Source organism: Anser cygnoides, chromosome 10 (assembly GCF_040182565.1).
Source record: "Anser cygnoides isolate HZ-2024a breed goose chromosome 10, Taihu_goose_T2T_genome, whole genome shotgun sequence".
NCBI lineage: Eukaryota > Metazoa > Chordata > Aves > Anseriformes > Anatidae > Anser > Anser cygnoides.
This window is the reverse complement of record NC_089882.1, coordinates 9,185,932-9,200,545: the sequence shown is the minus strand read 5'-3', so window position 1 is coordinate 9,200,545 and position 14,614 is coordinate 9,185,932. Positions and strand designations below refer to the sequence as shown.

The following is a 14,614-nucleotide window of genomic DNA, read 5'->3' as shown; positions in this document are numbered from 1 at the left end:
TTCATAATTAATCCCTGTAAATGAATGGGTTTATAACACTGGGTGAAGTGGTACAAACACAAAGCACCACTTCTCTCTGAACTTGGAAGCTGGTAATATAAAACCTATACAGGCAGTAAAAGAGAGAAGTTTCTAAAATTCCCCTTAGCCAGCTAAGCATGCAAGCTTCAAGCGACTGTCTCAGTCTTTACTTTCCCATATTGTTATTGATTAATTGCATTACTTCAATTTCCTTGTTCTAAATGGAAACCACCATAACTCCAATCTCTGGCTGCAATACAAACTGATTTCAAATCTTTAAATTGTGTCAGTGAGAGGAGGTGATGGGGGGGGTGGAAGGAAAGCTTTTTATTTTTTATCATCAATTTTCAGGTGTTCCAGGACTTACTACTTTCACCCAGATGTAGAGAAACCACAGGGCATTTCTGCTCCAGTCAAACCCCGGAGATGTCTCAGCATCACAAACTTACTCTGGCATGATCTCGTCCCAGCAGTGTGTGCTGGTAAGAAACACGAGGACATTCCACAAACAGCAAAACATGCCAGCCTTTCTGGAGTTAAGTCAGCGACCTTTCTCAGCTCCAGCTGGTGGAGTTATAACTTCATTCCCCTTTAAGATTTGGGCTTGTCCATATTTTACTCAGTGTCTGTGGCTTTGTGAGAACATTACAGACATCTGAGTTTCCAGCCTCTCCTGGAAGGAGACTGTACCACCTAGCAGCTCTGTCTCCCATGTGGGAGATGCTTTCTAGGAACCTTAGCAAGGGAGAAAATAGCCAGGACTCCCATCTTTGGGAAAAGTATCCTTTAGCTAATATTATTCTCTTTACCCAGGGCTATTACCCAGAAAGAAGGCCAATATAACAGCGTAAACAGATGCCTTCTGCCCCATCTTTCTCTGCAGAGCAGGTCACAGTCCACCCCTCGATTGCTCAAGCGCTGTTTTGATGAAGGCTAGGAAAGAAATCAATAGAAAAGATTACAGAAAGTCATGTATGATGTGGAATCTTGAAGAGAAAAGCTTAATCTGAAACAGAAAAATGACTGCCTAGGAGCCACATGTGCATCTCGTTTGGAAAAAAAATCTACACTCTTATTAAAGTAGCCACGATGAGAGCATTAGCTACAAATTAGGTATGTGTACTGGGGAGCAAGCTTTCTGTATTGTATGGGGGAGTAGCGTGTCTTACACTACAAGACAAATTAAACAAGAAGCTGGAAGATCTGAGTGCTAGGCAGGGGTCAACTCAGGGCTCAACTGAACTTCAATGGTATTTTATACATAAACAGTATTTTATGCACAAACCACAGCAGTTTCAGAACAATTCTCTAACAAAGAAAATGACAGAGGAAAAAATAAATTCTTTCCTTGAAGATCTGGAGGGGCAGGGGACCCAGAACAATTAACAAACCACAGCTGACAGCGTTCCTTCAGATGCCACAGAATGCATTCGTGGCACTGCTCCCTCGGAGGACTCCAGGATCTCCGTGCAGCAGCCTGGTGTGACTACAGGGGAACCCCAAAGCCCAGATGTGGGGGACTGATCCCCCTCCCTGCCCAACCCACAGCCTTCTTCTGCAGATCCTGCAGCAGCTGGGGCTGCTGCAAGGATCCCTTCTCCCTCCTCCATCCCTGACCCCACACTGCAGGGTGGGTGCTCTGGAAGAGAAAATAAGCAGTGATTTGCTTCCCACGTGCTCCTTTGCCATGCCACCCAATTTTTCTCCCCTTCCTGCTTCAGGAAGGAGGCAATATTCCATCATTACTATACTAGCTTAATATTAGCTAATATAGTAGCTTAATATTAGCTTAAAAATTAACAGGATCTTTTAAGATGGCTATGAAACCACATGGAGGGAGCTGGAGGACTTCTCCCCCAAGCCCTACTACTGTGAAGTTTTCACAAACAGTGCTTCAGGGATTTTGAAATCTTTCCAGATTTTTTTTTAATGAAACAAAACCGGGAAATGAGTAGTGCATTTTTTTCCATGTTCCTCCCTATCTTTCTTGCCTCTTTTTTTCCCCCAGTGAGAAAAGCTTGAATAATAAAAAAAGAGAAAGGGAAACAGGAAGCTAATCGAGAATAGATTATTTTGATTAAAAGTCCTGTCAGATCTTTGATGCAAGAAAGCCCTTTTACCAGCAGTGCGGTGGAGAAAGAATCATGGAGGACAAGTTACAGGAATATGGTCTGTGCCTCCAGCCAGGTTAATTCAGCAAGTTAGCTAACATCGTCAGAGTGGGATTTTGGGATTTAAGCAACAGCCCTCTGTGGGAATTGCGCACACAGCCTGGCCTCAGCACCCCAGCCAGCAAACGGCGACTCTCAAGGACCTTGAGGATACACAGGGATATAGTCTGCAAGCCTAACAGCTTGCAAAAGCCTGACCAGGACTGGGCATGGAGCAGCTCATCCCTCGTGGGACAGCTCACAGACACATCCTGGGCATCCCCAGGGAGGGCTGCCTGTGAACGTGGCTCTGAGCATCCTCTACTGCAACCCCCATCTAACTGGGCACACACCAAGGCATGACCATAGTCGGTGGATGGACACACAGACAGCTGGACAGGCACTTGGTCCTCACACACAGCATTGCTCCATGGCCAGAGACCCTCATCCAGCCACCGCGCTGCAGAGGGACCAGCTGCCAGCTTGTGACTGTTGAGAGCTATTAACGAGAAACTCGTTGCCACCACTTGTAGGCATCAAAAGGACCATGTAATACCTCTCTTGAGGCTCGTCTTTTTTTGTTGTTGTTGGTTAAGCATTCCAGCAGTAAAAATATGCATGTTGTTTAAAATGTAAATGGATTCAGATTTAGCTACAGACTCTGCTTGTTGCTATGCCTTTACGCGCAGGATGGAATAGTACCTTTATAGCTACTATTTATTCTACATGAAAGTATATAAACCCTGTGATCCATTTAAAGCTGCAATCTTTCTGATAAGCTAAACAGATTGAGCTCCATAAATCTCAAACCATAAGGCACATTTTCCTGTCCTCGTATCATTACTATGGCTCTTTCCGGCATCCTTTCCAGTTTAGCAACATCCTTTCAGAGATGTGGAAAGCAGAACCACGTTCACTATTCCAGTCTTGCCATAATAACGCAAGAGACAGAGGTAAAACCACTGTTCTCCTATGTCCCTGGTCTCAACAGAGGCCAGCAGTAAATGCTTTGAGAAGACGATTTCCATTCAGAATTTCACTAAAAAATTCATCTGTTGATTTTAAGAGCTGCACCCTTTATAGGGTGTCAGTGAAATAACAATCCCTGATCCATTAAGGGAAATTGTTTTGAACCCAGACAAATTAAAATGACCTTGTTTAGCAAGTACGTTTAAGATGACATCTGGCATGCAATGTTCCCCCCTTGTTTTCTTTAGAGAAAAATTCTATCTAAGCATACGCCGCAGGAAACAGCACAGTAGTATTTTGTACTACAGGAGACACTTCTTGTGCATTTAAAATTTTCCCTGGTGATAAGTATGAATTCTTCTCCTTAAATAAAGGAACTTGCCTTGCAGTCACAGCAGCTGTCCACACAACACCCACTAATATGTTGTTGAAAAGAGGTCACCTTTGCCTTCAAAGGGAGGTTCTTCAGGAATCTCTGTCCTGCCATCACCTGATTCCCTGGAGGAAAAAATAAATATATTTATATACACACACATTAAGAGACATATTTACAAACACCACCAATTCAATTTCAAGCTGTTAGTTCAACACCCTGGCAATAAACAAGCTGTAAAAACAATTGCTTGTGAGAAGCCCTTGCACTGTCCCATGAGTACTCACAGCTACTTATTTATGATCAAGACCATGGAAGAAGAGCAGAGAAAATTGCACTTATGCAGGTTCCTTGGAGAAATCCTCTCTCTGTAAGAAATGATCATTAATTTATTGTGTTAATATAATTCAGGGTCACTCTTTAAAGCAGAAGCAATTACCCAAGGATGGAAATATAAGCTATTATATATATTGAGCAGACAAAAAGATGTGTTTTTAGAATCAGATACAATCCATACTTAAATATCCAAGTCAGGCGCAAGGATCCCAACAAGTACAATTTAAGAAGTAATTGAAATATCAATATATATATATCTTCATAGTATTTTACTTGCAGTCAGATCATTATTGTAGCATATGTCAGCTGAGCTGTCCAGGAGGTTTGATGTGAGTGCATTCCATAATCCACACTGATAAAGTGGGTTGTCTGTGCACACATGCAGCTCCCTCTGGGGCCAAAATGGCTCTCAAGTGGCCACACCAGTACTGACCTAAATTACTGCTGAAAATGAATCCCCCCAAACCCACATGAGGAACCTTAAGAAAAGTTAGAGAAATAGAATAAGGCAGCAAGTAGAAGATTCATTTTTAAAGATAGTTCCAGACTCCGGAATTCTCCCCCAAAATGCTGAGCAGCCTGGGGATGTCTTGTGGGCAGCAGGCTGGGGAGATGGTGCCTGGAGCCAAAGCCCTCCTGCTCACCCTGCCACGGCAAGCATGCCAACTCCAAGGATGTTGTTCTCCACATCAAGATGCACACAGTAGGGAATAGAGCCCAAACAGTGTATGTATGTGCGTATATATATATATATGAGTGTATAGAGGAAACCATTTGGGTGTCTTTTGTTAAAAGTTGTGTACAGTCAGACTAAAGAACAAAGCTTTGAAGAAAAACTTTGCTTGTTGAAAGACATCTCCTAGCTGACTCATTCCTCAAGATATACACACTTAACCGCAGCCCTGATACAAACCACTCATGCTGTGCAGCATCCAACCCACTCTGATGATAAAGCACACTAAATGGCTGTGCAAGCAGCTGAAGAAAGCCATATATATGTAACCACAATATTGCTTTTGTGGCCTCAAGGGGCATTATTCCAGGGTTTGTTCCCAGAGCAGATTCAGGGAGAAATGTCCAGCTCATGCTTTGGCCAACCATCATCCTCAAATGAAACGGCCTCGATGCACAATTGAGTGCTCTTCATGTTGTTCCCACAGCCTTGCATATGGAGACATCTGGACACCCTTCTGTGACAGATTGGACACCAGCACACCTTTGGAGTTGCCTAGACTTTCAGTGTAACCCGATCTGAAATGTCCAACAATTCAACATAGGAATCATGAGATCTTGAAAGGGGTCCTCTGGGCACCACTGCAGTACAGATACTAAGCAATAGTGAATAAGCTGCTCTTCTAATTTGAGTACTACTTTTTTGAAGTGGGATTTGTTGATGAAGACTCCATGACAGGAAAGAGATAAGATAACTTATAAATATTTATCATGTTATTCTTTCTATCCTCAAGAAAGAGAATATTCTATTTACTGAGAAAATAGTTTCATTAGACTCTGCACAAACCAATTATATGATGCTCATCATCTTTCAACTTTCATACGTTCTTAATTGCTGTGGGAGAAACAATTGTTAAACAGCTATTTCTATATGATCCAGATATTATGATAGTTGCACCAGTAAAATCCACAGTATACTTATGCCATTCCTCTTAAACTTTGTCCTCTTGGAATACAGATATAGTCCTTGCAAACTGCCCAGTTAGCAAAATAGATGCAGATAAAGTAAAATGAACGTGATGTGTGTGTGTGTGTATATATGCACAGCATAAAAAATATATGCATATACATATGTAATTCCCTAGTGCATCCACTTCCTTCTCCGCTAAACCAGGCAAGATTCCAAAGGTGTGCTGCAGCTTAAAACTATAATTCTTCCAAACTGAATTGCTTCAGGCTCTAAAAATTCAGGAGTTCATTAAAAACATCATGACATCTAAAAATAATAGCTAACATCATTTTAAAGGCTACAGAGTCTTAACTTGTCTTCTGAATTTTGCCCCTGCAGCTCTGCATGCTCAGCTTGCTTTCTGGAATCATTTAGAGCACTAGATATTTACTTCTTTCCTCTCCCTTAATGAAAAGTGGCGATTGTCATGAAACACCACAACTAAGCAACCTTGAATCACCCCACCAGTATCATAAGCAGCAAGTTCTTCAGAACTTAAATTAGTGACTAACGAACAAGGAAGAGTCACCGGCAGCTTTCAAACAGGACACAGTAGACTGGAGGTCATTCATGCAAACCCTGCAAGACATCTATTATGGTGAGGTCCTTAAAAAAGGAGCTAAGGAGGCCAGGCTGTTCTGAATCACAAAGAGCTGATGGAAGTGGCCTGCTGATGGAGCCACATAAACACCACCGGTGCTCCAGCCCCACAGAAACAACACTACTCTCTTCTAGTGCAGCTGAACATAAGAAAAGATTTTTGTTTCCCCAAACAGGCCCACAATTGATGCACTTTGACTGATCTTTTAACTATTACACCTAGACAAATGTACCATCACTTTCAGGAGTAGCATGGTACACAGAGAGAAGACAGATTTCTCTCCTGCTTTTCTTGTTTTGATAGAATGGAAATAATCATTCCATCAACTCATCAACTGTGGAAAAAATAATTCTAGATAATGAATAATATTTCCTATAGAGAAAACTGTGTATACAAATCACTTGGGAGACAAGAGAACTGCAGTGCAACTTCAAGGACCAGTGTGTCTTTGGAAACATGCTGTGTACCAGCAGGAAAAAAATGGCCCCAAGGAAATCTGGAGACAGCACCGCAGGAACCAAACCTATGGAATGGACACAGAAATAAGAGAAAAGGAAGTCAAAATAGCCCAAAGACTTGACTCAGCCAAGAGCATTTGCCAGGCCCTGAAAGAAAAATCACTGCTCCTAGCAGGCAAGCTTCACCTTGTCCTACCTGAACAAATAACATTCACTGTCCCAGCGTATCAGAGAGGATGAACTGGCAGAGAGCATGATGAATTGCCATAACTGAAGGAAGAAAAAGGCATCAAATTAGCTGTCAAAGAGCAGGACTGGAAGACTACACCCAGGATAAGCCCATGCAAAAAGTACAAATCCCAGAATGAACTTCACCACCCATTCAGGATGCTCCAGGCAGTAAACCCACAGGTGATCCCCAAACATCCCTGGGTACTTCTGTCACACCTGGGATATCGATCTGCAACACTCCTTGTCCTCTTACAGCTTCTGTCAGGCAGTACTTTCCCTTGTTTTTCAGGCTGTTGTGTAACATCGCTCTCCCTGTGACACCTACAGCGAGCGGAGTGAGTTGATACCACCGGGCGCTTTGTAAAGCTCTGCGGGATGCTCTGGGATGCCAGCAGCCGCACACAAGCAAGAGCTTAACATTGCTGGCACACTGCCTGCAAATGGTGGTTGCTAGGAGGCAAATATCATATTTAGAAACCTGAAAAGAAGTAACAATTTCAGGTCCAGTTCGAGGCTCATTTAAGTCTTTCTGGTGACTTTAAGTAGGATGTGAGCCGTCCTTTAGCAAAGGTAGAGGAATTTTTTGAAGAAGTAAAAACAAACGTCACCCAAATGACTTTAGGCAACAAGGGCAGACAACAACAGGCTGGTGGAAAAGGAGAATGACTGAGGAAAATGAAAGGCAACAGCATAAAACATTAGTGAACAAGACCCCACAAGATAAAGGATTTAGTTGGGAGCAGCTAACAATGAAAAACCATATGAAACATGTATTATTCCAAGACTCCCCCACCAGCGTTAGATGTGGCAGAGCCACCGGGATTTTTCCACTTCCTCCATCACGTGGCCATTCTCACCTAACAAATTTGCTGTACCTGTAAAAGCTGTATAACACTGCTGCTGCCCTTTGGCCTTTCTGATCTCCCGCTGTGGCACCTTGTGGTGATTTTAGATACCAGTGCGGACTAAGGGAGGCTTAAGGTTCACTAGCACAAGGTTTCTAGCACATGACATGATCTCATCATGATCCATACCCCTCTCCACTGTACATGCAAAACCACCCCAGGAGCCCCTAAAAAGTTGCAGCTGTTTTGTGGAAGCACAAATGAGAATAAAGAATATTTCAAAGTGGGAAAAAAACACCGTAACATCAGACCAAAACACACTCAGATAAACCTGCTCTCTCCTTGCCTGCTGTACCACTGCAGGACAAGTCCTTTTGTTCAGCAACCTCTCAGGGCCCTGTACCAGGAGAACCCTGTATAAGCTCTCTCTCCCTGGCTTGGCTGAGCTTGGGCTGGTTTCCAGCTGCTCCCTGGGAGCACTGGCCAGCACAACATCTCCATCATTTTGGGGAAGACCCCAGCCACATCTCTCCAGGGGGCTGCCCCTGAGACAAAGCCAACAGGTAGGACACCAAAACCAGACACCTGTAATTGGTAAAGCAGTGTACTCTAGGTCTCCTGCCTGCCCCCCAGTAAATAAATCTCAGGTGAGGCTGACATAACAGCTGCCATCCATACTCACTTTGGTACCTCTGTTTCTTTTTATTTTATTTCCTCTGACTTGTTTCTCAGTGAATGCTCAAGTGCAACACACCCAGCACAATGTGCAATGCATCCAGCCTCCCCCAGCTACCCTAAGCACAGCAGCATTTGGCATCATAACCTGTTTTATATTTTGCTATTACTTTATTCTCACTAAGAAGAAGAAACAGAGAAATAATGTCAGTCTGAAGCAAGACATACTTTTTTTTTTTGATTGCTTTGATAAGAGCATAGCAGGGAGGAAAACATATTGCAAAACTATTTAAAACATGATTTTCAGCACCTCCAGGAACTCCCTGGTGGGATTTCAAAGTCTTTGCTCACTACAGAGATATTCACACCCACTCTGGTTCTCCAGGGAGGAATAGTTTCCTCAGGTTTTGACTGTGCTCTATAAAAAGGGCAGACCTCTTTACTAGTAGGGAAAAAACAACAGCAAAAACAAACAACAGCAAAATAAACAAACAAGAAAAACATCAACAAAATCCCCCAGAAGAGAAACTCACCGCTGTGATCCTCACTGTTTGGGTGCTGATGTCATTTGAATGATGTCAGACAGCACATCCGCCACCCAAAGACCATTCCTCTTATCTCTGGAAAGAATACAATAATCTTTTCTTCAATATCAACAAAAACAAGCAAGGAACAACCAAAGGTAAAAGTCCAGAAAAGCACAAAAATGCAATTCCTCCTCCCAATAAAATCCAGGAACTTTAGCAGACATGACATGCAGTTCCTCACCCACAGACATCCAAAAACTTGCCCAAAATAGGGAAAGTTGCTGATTCCTGAACATTTGAGTCTTCACAACATGGGTGGGGAATTGAATCACAAAACTCAACTCACCTGCGTGGGACTGAGAGACTCGAGCTTCGCAGTGCAAACTCAGTGCACATTTCCCAGCCCCCTGCAATCACCTCGTCTGCACGTTGCCATCAGCTGCAGGAAGCTCCCACAGGTCCTTCACCTGGAGTCTGGTCAGCTGTGGCAATCAGCCAGGAGAGCCTTTACCTTGGTAAATCAATAAAGTGACCAATAAACTTCAAACAAGTTGTTGTAAATATCAGCAGATAATTTCAAATTTTGTGGATGAGAGAAGTGAAAGGTAATGCTTAGTGATCCCAGATCCGAGGAATCCATTCGTGGAGACATCCGATAACCCACTCAGGTGCCAGAAGACACAAACCTCTGTCTCACCAGCACTACAGTCCCACAACTGCGACCTCAATTCCTTGATACTTGGCAGATGGGGAAGCTGCAAGGGGAGCAGTCCCATGCCTGTTTTCCCACTTGGACCTTCTACGGCTGCAGGTGCTAAGCAAACCCTGTGGTCCACCAAACCCAACTGCTGCCATCTGAAGAAAAGTTATAAGTGGCCAAGCAGAGGCTTCTAAATAAGAATTAAGTTTAGATTGATTTAGATAGATATTACAGGCCAGTTTCTTTTAACATAAATTGATTATTTGGAATGTGTTCATTGAAGTTTAACAGCCCCTCATAAATAAATACATGGCTAATTATAAAGTCAAGCAGTCATTATTAATATTTCTAACAACCAATCTGTAGTCAAAAAACATAAAAATCACCAATCTTAAGTCTCCCACAGTCATGGTAACTGGGAGAAGAGACCATGCTCTGTCTGAAATCAATCAGCCGATGAGTGCCTGGCTGAAGGCAGAGCTATGGAGCTGAGTTTTCTGAGGCCCACAAGAAAACTGGGAGCTTGGAGCCTGATGGAGCTGGAGGAGCTGCTTTCATGCATACATACATATATACGTATATATATATACACATATATATATTAATAGGCACAGCCAGAGGGGGACTGAATAAGAAGGTCACAGAAAACTTGCTGCAACTGAGATATAGGGACAGGTCTATGAGGGTTCGTACTCTGAGCACAAAGAGGCACTGTAGTACAATCCCAAAGCGATAGGCAATAGGACAAGCAGTCCCTGTGTACAGATGAGATTTGCTCAATTAGATGTACTTAAACACAATAGATTTCCACAGAAAAACAGCTCAGTTATAACTTTCATCCTGCACATCAGTCGAAAGAGCAGCAATAATTTAACACACAGTGCTGGCAATTCTGCACACCGTAGCGTCTTGCTGCTGGGTCACTGCCAGAAGGAAGGTAAATGTGCTTCTCTGAAGAGACAGCGTCTCACAGCAAATTTGGACCTAATGAGGTTTATCAAGCACTGGCACACTCAAGACATGCGGCAGGCGTGAGGGCTGTTCCCACCAGACCAAGGGGCATCCAGAGGGAGAGCAGGAGGCAGGTGCTAGTGGGTGATCTGAGCCTCCCTCTGCTCCCCCATTGGAAAATCCATTTGTAATAACATCAACACAGCCATAAAGTCCTTGAGCACTGAGCAGCGGCTGTGGTGGGACTGGGCTAGGGCTTGGGAGTTGCTAAACCCCCCCAGCCACCATTCCTTTCCTACATCAGCTCCCCTTGCAACAGGACGCAGCGTTCACTGCAGCAAAGAGGGGATGGGATGCTCTGCAGTGGTATGCAGGGGCTTTATGGAGCATGGTGGAGGGGCTCTGGAACATAAATTTGGGCCACCAGCCTTGCAGGGGGAAAGGGATGGACTACTGGCCCTTTTCCCTGGTGTGGAGGATCAGAGCGACCCGGGCAGTGGTGGCAGTGGCATTGCCAGAGCTGCCTCAAGCCTCCTGCTTAGGACAGCTGGTGGGGGACGGAGCTGCACGAGGACTTCCCAGTGGAGCTTCTGCTTCTTCCTTTTCAGCAGAAACAGCCAGTTTGACCATATTGACACATTTGGTGCGAACATCTCGCTTTCAACTCACTGCCTTCATCTGGGAGTTAGCAAACCATTATATTTCCACACAGCTGAAACATGTCCTCTTGGCTCAGAGTTGTTTTTACATATTTGTATAAATAACAATTTCTGTAGTGGTTTTATTATGCATAACAGTGATTTTTTTTTTTTTTTAGTGTTTCATTTTTTCATGTAGGCTATTTTGAGCAGGCATTTTCAGGACATGATGAAAGCCTGGGCTCTCTCATGCTGCAGTTTACTTTACAAACAGCAGTTAGCAATGGGATACGCAGTCCAGCGTAAAAGCAAGGAAAGACTTTTTATTCTGCTAGTAAATCCGTTCGACTTCTTCATCTAGAAGAAGCTAAATGCAGAACATGAAAAAAGAAACAACTTTTTCCCAGATAGCTGAAGGTGTTTATTACTGTTCCTTGCAAGCACTTCTAGATTTGTGATCTCGTGACTTGTGAATCTCAGTTGTTTTGCAAGAAAAATCTTTCGCTAAAAGTTGCCAGCACCTTTGGTTTTATTCCAAATCAAGAACTGGCACTTCCCCAACTCTAATTAATGGTGGTTATTTTTTGCCATCTCCAGGAGTAGCAAAACCACAACAATTGGCCCAGAAGTAGAACAGACACAGCTTCTGCTGTGACCTGCTAGGCAGTCACCGGTCCCCCCATCATGCAGGAAAAAAGTAAAAAATAATTTAAAAATCACACAGGCCTTATTTTTTTTTTTCAGTGCAAAATAAATGTTGTACTAAATCACCTGCTTATCACTCACCAGGCATTTGCAAATAAACCCAGCCTCAGGTTTCAAGCTTGTCAGAAATTTTCCACCAGAAAACACTGATTAGATGCAAGATGCTCTGTGGGAACGTATTGATTCTGTCTGACCTTTGGGCATAAACCAAGTCTGGCTTTTTACCTGTCCATCTCCCTTACTTTCCTGCCTTCACTGCTGCCGGCCTGCCAAACAGCAGAGGGATGTGGCTGCTGGGATGGGCCCATGGCTCCTGACAGCCCCAGCACTCCCTTGTCCCAGCTGCCCCGCAAAAGGCTGCGCGGTCCTCTCCAGGAAATCCCCATGGCTCTTCATCAGCCTTTCCACCAGCATCCTCCCCAGTGCCTGGCACTGCACGGCTGCAGCTTCTACTCCCCCCCCATGTACTGTGGGCAGGGAGGGTGGGCTCAGCCCGGCCCCATGTGTGAGTGCACCCAGCCCAGCACCCCTCAGCCCACTTCTCACCCTCCAAGCTGCTTCCACACCTAACACACAGGGCAGGATGCACGTTTGTCTTTGCTTTGTTTTTCCAGGACAGAGTGGAAGGAAACTCCATCCAGACCCAGAGTCTCTCTCTACCCTTTAATCTTCAGCCAATGTAGACAGTGTCAGATAGTCTCCCAAACCTGGAAGGAGAAGAGCATTACTCAGAGCAAAGCTTTATGGCAATTGCTTGATGTTTCGCTCATTTCAGAAACTAAATCTCTACCAAAAAAGAAATAAAAAAATACACCTTCTATTATGGGCCACTGGCACATCCTACGGCAGGACCGGATGCTGCAGCAAAGACATAGGACTAAAAGTATATTTTAGTCTTTAAAAAAATACACTCAGCTCAGAAAAAAAATCATCAAAGCACCTTGCCTGGTTTAAAACCCTCTACATTAACATCTGGCTGGTTGGTGTCTGATCTCCTGGCAGCCAAAGGAGGTGCAATTACCATCATCACCCCACTGTCAACCTCTCTTGCTTTGTTGTTTGCAATTGCAGGCAAATGGGCTCCATAGCCCCGGCAGCCTCCCCAGCCCTGCCTGCACACGGTCTGGCGCTGCATGTGTTAGCAATGAGCCTCGGCAGCCCATTCTCAGAGCGTGAGCTCACTGCACAAAATGAATCTCCCTCCCTTTTTTATCCCTTGGCAGGGCAGGAGGCTGCTCCTGCATCTGGGCTGGAGCGCCCGCCCGCCGGCTCGGGGTCTGGTTTCCTGCTTGGGGACTTGTGGAGGGAGGCAATGCGGGGAGAGGGGCTCAGGAGCAGGCACCTGGAGGAGATGGAGCTGGTGGTAAAACTGCAGTGATTCCCTTGCTTAGGAAAAGTCAAAATAAATAGGCAACGAACAGATAAGGTGTCAAATAGCTCTGACGCTGTCTCCAGAGATAATATCAGGACTCGTATTTATGCTCTATCCTGCCAACTCATGTGCCCCACCACCCTGAGCCACTCACAGCAGCCAGGGGTCCAAGCAAGATGCTGGGACATCACCTCTCTCCTCACTCCCCCCGTACCCAAGGTTGGAGTTTATGTCAGTCCTGGTGAGCAGCAAAACCTCTGGATGCCTGTGGCCACTAGTCTGAGCTCTGTGGCCTATTTGTCCAGTCGTAGCCACCTCTGCACCTTGCAAAACTGTTTAGGCTTTGGTGATGTGAGGAATGGATTGCTGCCCCTTGTTGATAAGCCTTCTGCTGTCCACCTGCCCACTTCTTCAGTGACAGGTTTATCTGCAACTGTGCTAGGTTCATACTATCGCCAGTATTTTCTAGGCATAGTACTGCAATTGTGAAGTGTAAACTCCTATCAGCCTTCCCTTCCTTGAACTTTCTGTCAGTACACCTAAGAAAAGAATGGAGGATTTCACTGCCATATTTATATAAAGACAACTAATTAACCTCATGGTAGGAGTGCAAATCTCGGATGAGCCAGCATCACACGTAAACAACAGGCACAGCCACTCGGCCATCCAGAGGAGGGGCCAGGTGACAGCGGTCACTGCGTGGTGACCCTCAGGAGGGGACACAGTCCCCAGGAGCTGCGCCTTGCAGGCAATGGTCGTGTGTGCTGACGGTGATGGCAAAGCTGGAGCTGAGACTCAAAGCAGCTCCAATGCCCATGGAAAAGGCACACTTTACAAAATCAGACAATCATATTTGTGTTGTTTTGCAGAGGGCGAGCAGATATAGAACGTTTTCAGAGCAGAGGAGCAGTGTCCCACTGGGTGTCAGAACAGCTTTCCAGCACCCTCACAATTTACATGAACTCTTGAATATCATTTCCTCAAATCCCTGGAATAAACTGTACAAAAGGCTGCTCTGCCTGGTGGCACCAAAAGCACAGCACGACCTGTTTTTGGGGCAGGTACAGCTGCTTCATGCTCTCCAGCCATTGCTCACCATCCCTGGCTTCCCCAGGGACACAACCCCGTGCCATCTGCCCAGGAAGTCACACAAGTGCTTTCAACTGTTCAAATGGTTGGTAAGCTGATCAGTGTCCAGTCTCAGAGAGTAATTTGGGTCAGAAGTGAGTTCTTCAGATAGTTATCTCTATCTTTTGCCCTGTTTTCCTGCTCCAAGCAGAGCTGGCTGCATAGGTGGGTCAGGTTGCTCAGGGCCCCGTGCCGAATACCTGAGTATCTCCAGGATCCCACAGCCTCTGTTCCAGCATTTGACAATATTAAT

The 14,614-nt window shown here is 44.8% G+C and overlaps 1 long non-coding RNA gene across 2 annotated transcripts; it reads right to left on the bottom strand.

Annotated features, from left to right (window-relative positions):
* Positions 1-449: 449 nt before the first annotated feature.
* Positions 450-9,171, bottom strand: LOC125179648 (uncharacterized). 2 transcript variants are annotated; one of them, XR_001206812.3, is made up of 4 exons: positions 9,109-9,171; positions 8,874-8,960; positions 3,523-3,638; positions 450-954 (listed from the first exon to the last, which is right to left on the bottom strand). It is a non-coding gene; the product is annotated as an uncharacterized lncRNA (long non-coding RNA). The 2 variants fall into 2 exon arrangements; XR_010834019.1 differs by lacking the exon at positions 9,109-9,171 and having other exon boundaries at positions 8,874-9,102.
* Between the last annotated feature and the right edge of the window lie 5,443 nt (positions 9,172-14,614).